Source organism: Musa acuminata, chromosome BXJ2-3 (genome assembly GCF_036884655.1).
Source record: "Musa acuminata AAA Group cultivar baxijiao chromosome BXJ2-3, Cavendish_Baxijiao_AAA, whole genome shotgun sequence".
Lineage (NCBI taxonomy): Eukaryota > Viridiplantae > Streptophyta > Magnoliopsida > Zingiberales > Musaceae > Musa > Musa acuminata.
In genome coordinates, this window is record NC_088340.1 from 28,524,356 (window position 1) to 28,538,070 (window position 13,715).

The following is a 13,715-nucleotide window of genomic DNA, read 5'->3' on the forward strand; positions in this document are numbered from 1 at the left end:
CTTTGGTGTTGAACATGTAAGATAGGACCTTTAATGAAGGTGGTTGGATTTTGGTGAGTACTTCTCACAAATCCGATTCCACTCCTTTTAGGAACGTGACCCTTATTTGTAAGGATCATGTTTAAGGACTTGCTACCGACCTCGAATTTCTTCAATGTGTCCTTAAGTACCAAGTTCTCATTTTGGAGAGTTTCTAGATCATGGCATTTAGCACATAGAGCTAGACTATCATGATATTCAGTTTTTAATTTATCAAAATCACAAGTAAGACTATCATGCTCCTTTTTTAGCAATTTGTATTTTCTACTAATTGTCTTACATTCATCAAATAACTCATGGAAGGCATTTAATAATTCATTATAAGGTAAATCTGCATTAATTAAATCCATTACCTCTTCTTCGAAGGCCATTAGGGCGTAATGAGCAACTTGCTCGGTGTTGGACTCCTCTTCTTCGGACGTGCTTGAATCATCCCATGTTGCCTTGAGCGCCTTCTTCTTTGATGCTTTCTTTTTGGCTTGTGGACAATCGTTCTTGTAGTGTCCCGATTTCTTGCACTCATAGCAAATTACTTAGTCCTTCTTGTGTTTGAATTTATTTTTTGTATTATTTTTAAATTTGTTCTTTCTTAAATATTTTTTAAATTTTTGAGTCAAAAGTGCAATGTCATTATCACTGTCCTCATCACTTGATGTTCCTTTCAAGTGGTCTTCTTGTGATGTGAGTGTCATATCCTTCCTGTTCTTTGGAAGAGGGTTCTCGAGCTCGTCATGAGCTTGACATGTCATTTCGTAGGTCATTAAAGACCCAATGAGTTCTTCAAGAGGGAATGTTTTAAGGTCTTTGGCCTCTTGAATGGCCGTAACTTTTGGATCCCAACTTTTTGGGAGAGATCTTAAGATTTTAGTTACTAGTTCAAAGTTAGGAAAACCTTTACCAAGAGCTTTGAGTCCATTGATGACATCCGTGAACCGGGTGTACATGTCTCCGATAGACTCACTTGGTTTCATTCGAAAAAGTTCGTAAGAGTGCACAAGGATATTGATTTTGGACTCTTTCACTCGGCTAGTGCCTTCATGAGTGACTTCAAGAGTTCTCCAAATATCAAAAGCCAAATCACAAATTGAAAAGCGATTAAATTCATTTTTATCTAGTGCACAAAACAAGGCATTCATAGCCTTTGCATTTAAAGTAAAAACCTTTTTTTCCGATTCATTCCATTCGCTCATCGGAAGAGAAGATTTTTGAAATCCATTCTCGACAATAGACCAAAGCTCAAAGTCCATAGAAATGAGGAAGATCCTCATGTGAGTCTTCCAATATGTGTAATCCGACCCATTAAACAAAGGTGGTCGTGCAATAAAATGGCCCTCTTGCATGCCGGAGTAAGCCATCTCTCTTGGGTATTAAACCAAATATGAGAGATAACCTTGCTCTGATACCAATTGTTAGGATCGGAGCGGCACTAAGAGGGGGGGGTGAATTAGTGCAGCGGATTAAAATGTTGGTTTCGACAAATCTTTCGTACGATAAGAACGGAACTTGAAAAGCTTAACTTGAAAGCGTATTCTTAAAGTTGCGCAGCAAAGGTAATAAGGAACTAAAGCATGTAAGAAGGTTTGCAGTAATGTAAATAGCAATAATGAAATACAAACCAGAGATCATGCCGATTTTAGAGTGGTTCGGTCAAATGACCTACATCCACTTGCGAGGCCCCTCTTCGATGAGGCTCCCACCTTCCACTAGCAAATCTCTTGAAATGGAAGGGCAAATACCCCTCTTACAACCTTTTACAAGCAGTTCAACCTCTTACAAATTTTTAGCAAGAAAGAAGGAGGAGAACTCTCTAGCAAATTGAAAACAAGACTTGCTAAGACTTTCTAAGACTTTTCTCTCAATCAATTGCTTCTCAAAAGTTGTATTCTCAGTTGAGACTTGAGGGGTATTTATAGGCCTTAAGAGGATTCAAATTTGGGCTCTAAAAAATTTGAATTCTCTTATGTTCCCGATGCTGGCGGTGCCACCACCCAGCGCTTGGGTGCTGGACGGTGCAACCGCCCAGCCCAGGAGGTGTCACCGCCTAGCTCTCGGGTGCTGGGCGGTGCTACCGCACCGCCTAGCTCTCTGATTCACCGGTTTGGCTTAATTTTAGCCCAAACCAAATCTGACTTTGGGCCCAGTTGGCCCCTAACCAGGATATAGGATTATCTCTTAATCCTAATCCTAATTACAAGTGAACTACATAACAAAAAAACATCCTAAGCAAGTTTTCAACAGCGAACGTCGAGTCTTGTTCCGGCGAGCTTTCCGACGAACTTCTTTCGACGGACTCCTTGCAAGCTCCCGATCTTGTGATGACTTTAACGAGTAGCCGAGCCTTCTCGGTGATCTCCGTGAACCTCCGACGATCTCTTCGGCGAACTTCCAAAAATTCCGATAGGTTCCCGATTTCTTCTCGGTTGGTTCCGGCAGCATATCCAACGATTCTTCGGACTCTTAAACGTCCATCGATCTTGACTCCGGTATTCTTGCTTTGTGTTTTCTGGTTATCGTAGTTAATCCTGCACACTTAACTCAATAATATGGATTAGATCAATTAACCCATCAATTGATTTTATCATCAAAATCCGAGATTCAACAATAGCAATGTTTCGTTTGAAACCATTTCGATTGCGTTTTAACTTGAAGGGATATGTAAGAAGGAGACAAAGAAGTAGAGCATCAAAGTGAAGATGGTTTGCAGTAATATAAATGACAATAAGATAAACGCAAACCGATTTATAGTGGTTCGGTCATGTGACCTACATCCACTTGCGAAGCCTTCTTCGATGAGGCTCTCAACTTCCACTAGCAAATCACTTTGAAGGGGAAGGACAAATACCCCTTTTACAACCTTTTACAAGTAGTTCACACTCTTACAAATTTTCAAAGAGAAAGCGGGAGGTGAACACTCAAGCTATTGAAAACAAAAACTTGCTAAAGGCTTTGCTAAGACTTTTATCTCAAACTCTTGCTTCTCAAAGATTGTAATCTCAGCTGAGAATTGAGGGGCATTTATAGGCCTTAAGAGGATTCAAATTTGGGCTCTAAAATTTGAATTCTCTTTGGTTCCCGATGCTAGCGGTGCCACCGCCTGTCAGTGGCGGTGCCATCGCCTGTTAGTGTCTGACACTGACAGTGTACTGGCGGTGCCACCGCCCAGCCAAGTGGTGTCACTGCCTGGCTCTCGGGTGTTGGGCGGTGCCACCGCCAAACACTTCGGTTCACTGGTTGGGCTTTAAGTCCAGCCCAAACCAAGTCTAATTTTGGGCCCAGTTGGCCCCTACTTGGGTTATAGGATTAACACCTAATCCTAACCTTAATTAATGTGCTAACTACGAATTTAAAGACATTTCCTAAGCTATTACAAAGTCCACAAGTCAAGACTTCTTCCGGCGAACTTTCGGCGGTCTTCCGAAAAACTCTCGGAAACCATTCTGCGGACTCCCGACAAGCTCCTAGACTTCACGATTTGATCTTGGCGAGTTCCAACGAGCTTCTTCGGCAAGCTCCAATCTTTCTTGGTGAGCTCCGCGAACTTCCAACGAACCATCCGGCAAGCTTTCGAAAAACCCTTCGGCAAGCTCCCTACTCATTCTCGGCTAGTTCCAGCAGCATTCCCAACGAACCTTTGGACTTCCGTCGAACTCTCGAACTCATAACAAATCCTTCGTGCTTGACTCCGACACTTTGTTTCGCTTTATGTCTTCATCGTTATCGTAGTTAATCCTGCACACACAAGCCAAAACTCTACTCCAATCTAGACAATTATTACAACGCGAATTGACATTCTGTTGCCCGGCAAGTCATTGGTTGGCGCTTCGTCTGATTCTTCAGTGCATTGTCCTCTCTTGCGGCTTGTTGCCCAATTGGCGGTTGAACTCCACAACCCCAATATCCTTAGCGCAATTTCGCTCTTGGCCCGATGCCCGACGTCCGAAGCCTTCTGCCATCCAATATCCTAATGTGATCACCTCCGGCGCAACGTCAATTCCTCCTACGTTAACTATCTAATCCTGATCGAGTAGACCTGCATCACTCAAAATCCAGTTAAACATCTAAACACAATCAATTAGTTTCATCATCAAAATCCGAGATTCAACAAAGTCATGTGTGAAGAATATAATGCCTTACTCCATAACTCTACATGGACTCTTGTGTCATTTTATCCTACACAAAACATCATTTAGTGTAAATGATTTTTCGAATTAAGTAGAACCCAGATGGGTCTGTTGCTAGATATAAAGCTCATTTAGTTGCTAAAGAGTTTCATCAACGATCTAGAGTTAACTTCACAGAGACTTTCAGCCCCGTAGTTAAACCTACAACAATTCGGCTTATTCTAAGTTTGGCCATCTCTAGGGGTTGGCACTTATGCCAACTGGACGTTAATAATACCTTTTTACAGGGGACTCTAACTAAAGATGTCTTTATATAGCAACCACTTAGCTTCATTCATCACCAGTATCCGAGACATATTTGCAAACTACAAAAAGCCATTTATGGATTCCGTTAGGCTTTAAGAGCTTGGTATACTGAACTTGGATCGTTTCTGATATCAACTAGCTTCATCAACTCTAAGTTTGATGCCTCTTTATTCTTACGATAATAAAATAGAAATACAATATATCTTCTAGTGTATGTAGATGATATTATTATCACAAGCAATGATACCTTGGAGATTCAGACATTTTTAAAGTAATTGGCTAATCGATTCTCCCTCAAAGATTTTTTACCTCCGCAACCCCAATATCCTTAGCGCAATTTTGCTCTTGGCCCGATGCCCGACGTCCGAAGCCTTCTGCCATCCAATATCCTAACGTGATCTCCTCCGGCGCAACGTCAATTCTTCCTGCGTTAACTATCTAATCCTGATCAAGTAGACCTACATCACTCAAAATGCAGTTAAACATCTAAACACAATCAATTAGTTTCATCATCAAAATCCGAGAGTCAACAATCTCCCCCTTTTTTATGATGACAACTATTTGATGACTAACGGAGTTAACCTTAACTCCCCGGAGTTTAACCAAACTCCCCGGAGTTTAACCAAACTCCCCCTATCAATATGCCTTATTGATAGAAACTCTTGGATTCAAGAATCCAAGCAACATGTCATCATAAACTTATGCATAACATGTCATGTCATCATACTTCTCCCCCTTTGTCATCAACAAAAAGGAGAAGTTCCTACTCTTATGTATTTAGAGATAAAAAGTTTAAATCATTGCATGATAAACATAGTATCAAATTTTATCATCATGCAACCTAGCAATTAAAGATGTGCAAGTTTTAGCATGTTTGCTATTCTTGAGATAGCAACTGTTTGCTTCTCTTTAGACTACAAGCTAGCAATTTTTACGATATGCAAGTTTTACTACATACAAGCTAGCTTTTCATCACAATATATAAGCACAAAAGCATAGCAAGATTCTTAAGTTCAATCATGGCAGTTCAACACTTGCTTCTTGTGCAAGATTGCACTTTGCTTTTCTTTGCATATTCTAACTAGCAAAAGCTTTCTCCCCTTTGTTTTTCTTTGCATATTCTTAAGTTCAAGCATAGCATTTGCATCGAGCTAGCAATCTTTCTCCCCCTATATCATTATCAAAAAGAAGAGAAAAATCAATGGCTAAAAAATTTAATCATTATACAAGAAGGACATGATTCATTTGACAAATTTTTTTAATAGAGCAAAAGAATTATACAACCAAGGATCATGATTAAAATATAGTAATATCACAGATATAGTCATGATTCATGATTCATCATTAAGCAAATTAATTTTCAATCATCACAAAGGTATTTAAAGAATTTTCGAAACATAGGAGAATGATTAATTTAAGCATGCAATGTTTCAATCAAATTCAAGTCATGAATACCAATACTTACATATTGTGAGCATCAATTCATGAATAACAAAAGATATTATTTGTGATTCCAATTTTACAAGATCAAGATTATGATTTAGATAAAACTCATTCAAGTCAAATCGTTAACTTGAAACTCATAATCAAGTCATCAAAATCAATTTCGAGATTCACAAAATATCATGAAATTATTAATCTCGATCAGATGGGAAAGGTATTTTTTAAGTGATTTTTTTTCATCTAAGCATGCCTTAGTCTTTATATGCCAGATCAAGACAAGCATGATTCCATGATAACATCCTTTTAATATATTGATATTCATCATCAAGTATGATTTCAAAAAGTATGTTCAAGAGAAATCATTAAGACCAAATGCATGAAACACTTATTTATTTTTAAAATATTCATCATGTTTATTTTCATGAGATTCACAAGTTGTATTCAAAAGAAAAATCATTATTTATTTTCAACTCATTAAATTTATCAAATCAACATTTCTTAGATATGCATGATACCAAAATATGGTTTCAAATGTTTAACATATAACATGCATAAATTCAAAAATTGAAAGTAGAAGGGAATAATTCAAAGGTACAAAGATTTCAACCATCTCATAAACAAATGTAAGACCAAGTCATGAATACAAAATTTCATGAATCATAATAATCAAAATGATCATCAAAGGTAATCTCATGTTATTCCAAGAAATCAATATCATGATTTTGATAAAACTCATTTCAAATTCAAATCATCAAAATCACTTTTATGGTTCACAAAATTCATAACATAAGTAGATTCATGATTTCATTGATAATATATTTTTCTTTTTTTTTAAGTATTTCATTTTAAGTGATTGATTTCATGTTAGCATGCTTTTTTATTTATGTTAAATAAAAACATGCATCAACATTTAGGATCGAAAAATGAATTTCGATCAAGAGAATCCGAAAATGAAATTTAACACTTTCATGCATTCGGATATGGTTTTGCCATATGTTTTTCAAATACACTCATGAAAATAACACATGCTTATCATCATGTATATTTTCATGAGATTCATAAGATTGGTAAAATAAATTCATTAATCTCAATAGGATAGAAATTTTATTTCCATTTCATACAATTTATTTCATGTGAGGGTATTCAAGTCTTTTGTGAAAACATGTATAATCATTTAAAATCAAAACATAAGTTTCGTCATGAAACCGTCAAGACCAAACACATCATGATATTACATCTATCATCAAAAGACTATCAAGAAATTCATACATAGATGTACATGCACTATGTCATCTTAATATGTCATGAGAATATCATCTTAATTCGTCATAAAAACGATTAGACCAAAAACATGTTAATCTAAAATGAGAGTTTCAAATGAACATTTACTTCAAAAACTCATGCATGACATAAAATCATCAAGATACACATGCATAGATTAATCCTAAGCATTATCACATATCATATAATTATCATCCCTAATATTACATACATCATTCAACATTTCAAAACATAACATGCATGAAATCTTAGCAATATACTTTTCATGATCAAATTTTTAATTTTTCAAAGATGCTAAAAAGAAAAACATGATATAATTTTTGAAAAATAATTTTTTATTTCCTATTCCTACTATCTAAATTAAGCACTCATGAAAAACTTCAAGTAATTTCAAAATAATTCAAGAAAGTTGAGTTACTTACCTTGTAGTCGAAGCCCGTCAAAGCCCAATTCGTCGTTTCACCTTTGGAAGTTTTTGATTCATCCTTGGTTGCCTTCCTCTTCTTTGGCCTCTTCCTCCATTCAAGTTCATTGTTTATTTTAGATTTTTGTTTAATGAACTTATTAAGATTTAGTGTTCGAAGTTCAAGTTCATCATTGTCCTCATCACTTGAGTCATTGCTCAAGTGGTATTTATTTGTCCGGAGTTCCAAATCCTTCTTATTCTTTGGAAGGTGATTTCGTTCATCATGTTCATCATGTGCATTGTGCACCATTTTATATGTCATCAACGAACCAATTAGTTCTTCAAGTGGAAAAATATTTAAATCTTTTGTTTCTTGTATTGTGGTTATTTTAGGATCCCACCTTTTTGGAAGGGGTCTTAAGATCTTGCTTACGAGATCAAAATTTGAAAAAGATTTACCAAGAACTCTTAGATTATTGACGACATCCGTGAAACGGGTGTACATGTCGCCTATAGTCTCGCTTGGTTGCAATCGAAAAAGCTCAAAATCATGCAATAAAATATTAACTTTCGAGTCTTTAACTCTACTAGTTCCCTCATATGTGATTTCAAGTATTCGCCAAATATCAAAAGTCATTTCACACGTTGAAATCCGATTGAACTCATTTTTGTCCAAAGCGTAAAATAAGGCATTCATAGCCTTTGCGTTTAAAGAAAAATACTTCTTCTCCAAATCCGACCATTCGTTCATCGATTTAGAGGGAAGTTGAAAATCGTTTTCAACGATATTCCATAAATCCAAATTCATAGAAATCAAGAAAACTCTCATTCGAGTTTTCCAAAAAGTGTAGTCCAATCCGTTAAACAACGGTGGACAAACAACCGATAAGCCCTCTTGAAAGCCATGAAGAGCCATTTCTCTTGAGTGTAAATCCGAAATGAGAAATACCAGGCTCTGATACCAATTGTTAGGATCAGAGCGGCACTAAGAAGGGGGGGTGAATTAGTGCAGCGATAAAGTACGATAAACTTTTGACGATTTAAACACTTTCGAAAACTTCGTACGATAAAAGCAACATTTCGTTTGAAACCGTTTTGATTGCATTTTAACTTGAAGGGATACGTAAGAAGGAGACAAAGAAGTAGAGCATCAAAGTGAAGATGGTTTGCAATAATATAAATGACAATAAGATAGACGCAAACCGATTTATAGTGGTTCGGTCATGCGACCTACATCCACTTGCGAAGCCTTCTTCGATGAGGCTCTCAACTTCCACTAGCAAATCACTTTAAAGGGGAAGGACAAATACCCCTCTTACAACCTTTTACAAATGGTTCACACTCTTACAAATTTTCAAAGAGAAAGTGGGAGATGAACACTCAAGCTATTGAAAATAAAAACTTGCTAAAGGATTTGCTAAGACTTTTATCTCAATCTCTTGCTTCTCAAAGGTTGTAATCTCAGCTGAGAATTGAGGGGCATTTATAGGCCTCAAAAGGATTCAAATTTGGGCTCCAAAATTTGAATTCTCTTTGGTTCCCGATGCTGGCGGTGCCACCGCCTGTCAGTGGCGGTGCCACCACCTGTCAGTGTCTGACACTGACAGTATACTAGCGGTGCCACCGCCCAGCCAAGCGGTGCCACCGTCTGGCTCTCATGTGCTGGGCGGTGCCACCGCCAGACACTTCGGTTCACTGGTTGGGCTTTAAGTCCAGCCCAAACCAAGTCTAATTTTGGGCCCAGTTGGTCCCTACTTGGGTTATAGGATTAACACATAATCTTAACCTTAATTAATATGCTAACTACGAATTTAAAGATATTTCCTAAGCTATTACAAAGTCCGCAAGTCAAGACTTCTTCCGGCGAACTTTCGACGGTCTTCCGATAAACTCTCGGAAACCATTCTGCGGACTCCCGGCAAGCTCCTAGACTTCACGATTTGATCTTGGCGAGTTCCAACGAGCTTCTTCGGTAAGCTCCGATCTTTCTTGGTGAGCTCCGCGAACTTCCAACGAACCTTCCGGCGAGCTTCCGAAAAACCCTTCAGCAAGCTCCCTACTCATTCTCGGCTAGTTCCGACAGCATTTCCGACGAACCTTCGGACTTCCGTCGAACTCTCGAACTCGCAACAAATCCTTCGCGCTTGACTTTGACACTTTGTTTCACTTTATGTCTTCATCGTTATCGTAGTTAATCCTGCACACACAAGCCAAAACTCTACTCCGATCTAGACAATTATTACAATGCGAATTGACATTCTGTTGCCCGGCACGTCATTGGTTGGTGCTTCATCCGATTCTTCAGTGCATCGTCCTCTCTTGCGGCTTGTTGCCCAATTGGCAGTTGACCTCCGCAACCCCAATATCCTTGGAGCAATTCCGCTCTTAGCCCGATGCTCGACGTCCGAAGCCTTCTGCCATCCAATATCCTAACATGATCTCCTCTGGCGCAACGTCAATTCCTCCTGTGTTAACTATCTAATCCTGATCGAGTTGACCTGCATCACTCAAAATGTAGTTAAACATCTAAACACAATCAATTAGTTTCATCATCAAAATTCGAGATTCAACAAAGTCATATGTGAAGAATATAATGCCTTACTCCATAACTCTACATGGACTCTTGTGTCATTTTATCCTACACAAAACATCATTGAGTGTAAATGGTCTTTCGAATTAAGTAGAACCCAGATGGGTCTGTTGCTAGATATAAAGCTCGTTTAGTTGCTAAAGAGTTTCATCAACGATCTAGAGTTAACTTCACAGAGTCTTTCAGCCCCGTAGTTAAACCTACAACAATTCGGCTTATTCTAAGTTTGGTCATCTCTAGGGGTTGGCACTTATGCCAACTGGACGTTAATAATACCTTTTTACAGGGGACTCTAACTAAAGATGTCTTTATATAGCAACCCCTTGGCTTCATTCATCACCAGTATCCGAGACATATCTGCAAACTACAAAAAGCCATTTATGGATTCCGTTAGGCTTTAAGAGCTTGGTATACTAAACTTGGATCATTTCTGATATCAACTGGCTTCATCAACTCTAAGTTTGATGCCTCTTTATTCTTACGATAATAAAATAGAAATACAATATATCTTCTAGTGTATGTAGATGATATTATTGTCACAAGCAATGATACCTTGGAGATTCAGACATTTTTAAAGTAATTGGCTAATCGATTCTCCCTCAAAGATTTAGGACCCCTAAGCTACTTTTTGGGAATGGAAGCAACATTTATATCCTCATGTCTCCTCCTATCATAAAGAAAGTATATTCAAGATTTATTATCAAAGACAAATATGCAAGATGCAAACGAGATTGTAACTCCTCTCTCTACTAGTGCATCACTCAAATTATGTGATGGCAGCACTCCTACAGACTCAACTCAATACCGCCAAGTACTTAGCTCCTTACAGTACTTGGCTCTCACCCGTCTAGATATCTCATTTGCAGTCAATAAACTATCTTAATACATGCACCAGCCTTCTGCTATGCATTGGTCTACGGTTAAACGAATTTTACGGTATCTTAAATGAACCCTCAATCATGGTCTCTTTCTCCGTAAATATATTTCACTTCATCTCCATGCCTTTGCTGATGCTGATTGGACAGGAAACTTTGATAATCGCACCTCCACCTCAGGGTATGTCATCTTTCTTGGGTCTAATCCAATCAATTGGAGTTCTAAGAAGCAAAAGACAATCGTCCGATCTACAACTAAAGCTGAATATCGTGCCATCACTATCACTGTTGTTGAACTCAATTGGGTTACAAATCTCCTCAACGAACTCAAAGTCTGCTCTATCCTTACTCCTACAATATATTATGACAATGTTGGAGCTACCTACCTATACGTCAATCCAATGTTCCACTCACGCATGAAACACATTGCCATCAAATTTCACTTCATGCGAGATCATATTGTCAGACGTCAACTTCGTATCTCTCATGTTCATATGGCTGATCAACTAACAGACTTACTCACTAAGTCTCTAGCCTGTAAACTATATTTGTTGCAAATATCGTTGCTCAGTTAAGAAAAATTCTCTCTGACATTATATGACACTAATTGAGATGTGAATTCTCTTTATCTTTACAATTTTAATCTTCATTGTATCATTTTATCATAGAGGAGCTGCTGTTGCTGAGGCTGCTGTTATTGTCTTTGTTGGTGTGGTAGTTGTACTGGGCGTGGTGCCAGCGATCGTGATAGGATCGAGGGGCGAGGCGACGAAGGTGGCACAAATCTGGGGCCTACGGCTCCGACCGATCTCACTCATGCGGAAGAAGAGGATGAGGAAGAAGATATCATTTCTTCCTGTTATTTGTGATATCGATTTGATCGGCTGTGGTGGAGCAACAGAAGCCGCCCATCGATGGAGACTGCACGGAGAAGGAATGGCTAGCTGGGAGCGCAGTGCGGATGGGATGACAATGTTTTCGGAGCAGAAGTATCATGCATGTACAGATGTACTTGAGAGAGAGAGAGGCAGGGGGATAAGCCCTCCAAGATCGTTCATAATATTCGTCCTTCAAATCTCAACCGGCTATATATATATATATATATATATATATATATATATGAACGGTTAAAATTTAGAGAGAGCAGAATCGAGTTGATGAAAAAGAAAATTAAGCAATGCGTTGGTGCCTGAGATGCAATTTGAGGATCAGTTACTTCTTGGTCTGTCGCAAATCTTGGTCTCTTTCTTCTTTTGCTTTATGCTTTCCAAGGAACAATATACAGCCAAATAAATTTGGCATTAGGAGTGAAGGAAAGCAGCTGATGCTTCGATGTGTTTCCCTGGAAGAAAAAGCTCCCTCTAGTCGATCATCTTCGTCCATATGACATTTCATGTAATTCTTGAAGAAAGGCTTGCAGCGAAGAGAGAGAGAGAGAGAGAGAGAGAGAGAGAGAGAGAGAGTGAGTGTGTGTGTGTGCGCGCGCGCGCGTCATTAAAGTCAATGCATTCACACTCCCGATTTGTTTCTTTACACCGCTATGAAATGATAGCGAGGCATCACTGCAATAAATCAATGTCGACGCACTAACTTTTTCCAAGCACGTGATTCTGTTAATCCATTTAAGTTACCACTCGCCGCAAAGATTCACCTGTAGGCATCTCATCGTACTTTTGTTTGACATTCTTCTCTGGTTTGGATAAGATCGGCCCACGACATAATTGGCTCCTCGACCGATGCAGCCGAATCATTCTAGAACACATGACTTTTCAACCCGTCAAATAATCGGTAATTTGCGTGGGGTGGATGTGTAATTTAATTCGACTTATATTCTCAACTGAAACGGTTCAATTTATCTGCATTTAAAAGCTGCAGGCCAGCAGTACACCTTAAAACATAGAGAGAGAGTGTGTGTGTGTGTGAGAAAGCTATCGAGAGAGAGTGTGTGTGTGTGTGTGAGAAAGCTCGTTCCAGCACTAGATTGGATATCTTTCCGACGACACTATCATGTCATATATATATATATATATATATATATATATATATATATATATATATTGGATACATTAATATAATCGCTTGCACAGATGAAGTGTGGGCACAAAAACTTCTCATAGGTTGTCGCGTTCGTAAATCACAACCTATGAAAACCAATTCGGAGGTCATGTGGGAGCTCAGTTGGTTGGTCATTTATTTTATACTTTGTGTGTGTGTGGAGCCACAGAAACACTTCAACTTCTTGGGGGCAGAAGTTTATGATTTAAGTGAAGTTTCTTTAATGAAAAAGGATGATTACAATGGACATGGAAATGCGGAGGAGAAAGGAAGATAACGAGTCTACAAAGGGCATCAGCTGCGCTTTTAGCCTCCAATAATAGATAACCCACTCTGAACTCTTTAAGAACTGAACAGCGGCAATCCACGGAAGATGCAGAGCATACATACCAAAAGCTTTGCTCTCGGAGGTGGGTGAACTGGTGGTCACTGTGAGAATGGATTATTAGTCGAGAAGGATGTGTTTTCCCGTTTTGATGGCTCGATACAAGATAGGAAACCACTGATGGAACTTAGAACAGTGACAGGTGATTAGAGGTTTTCAGTGACACAAGTCATTCGAGTGATTCTTCGTTCCGCCCTTTTTTTTTAATTTTCTT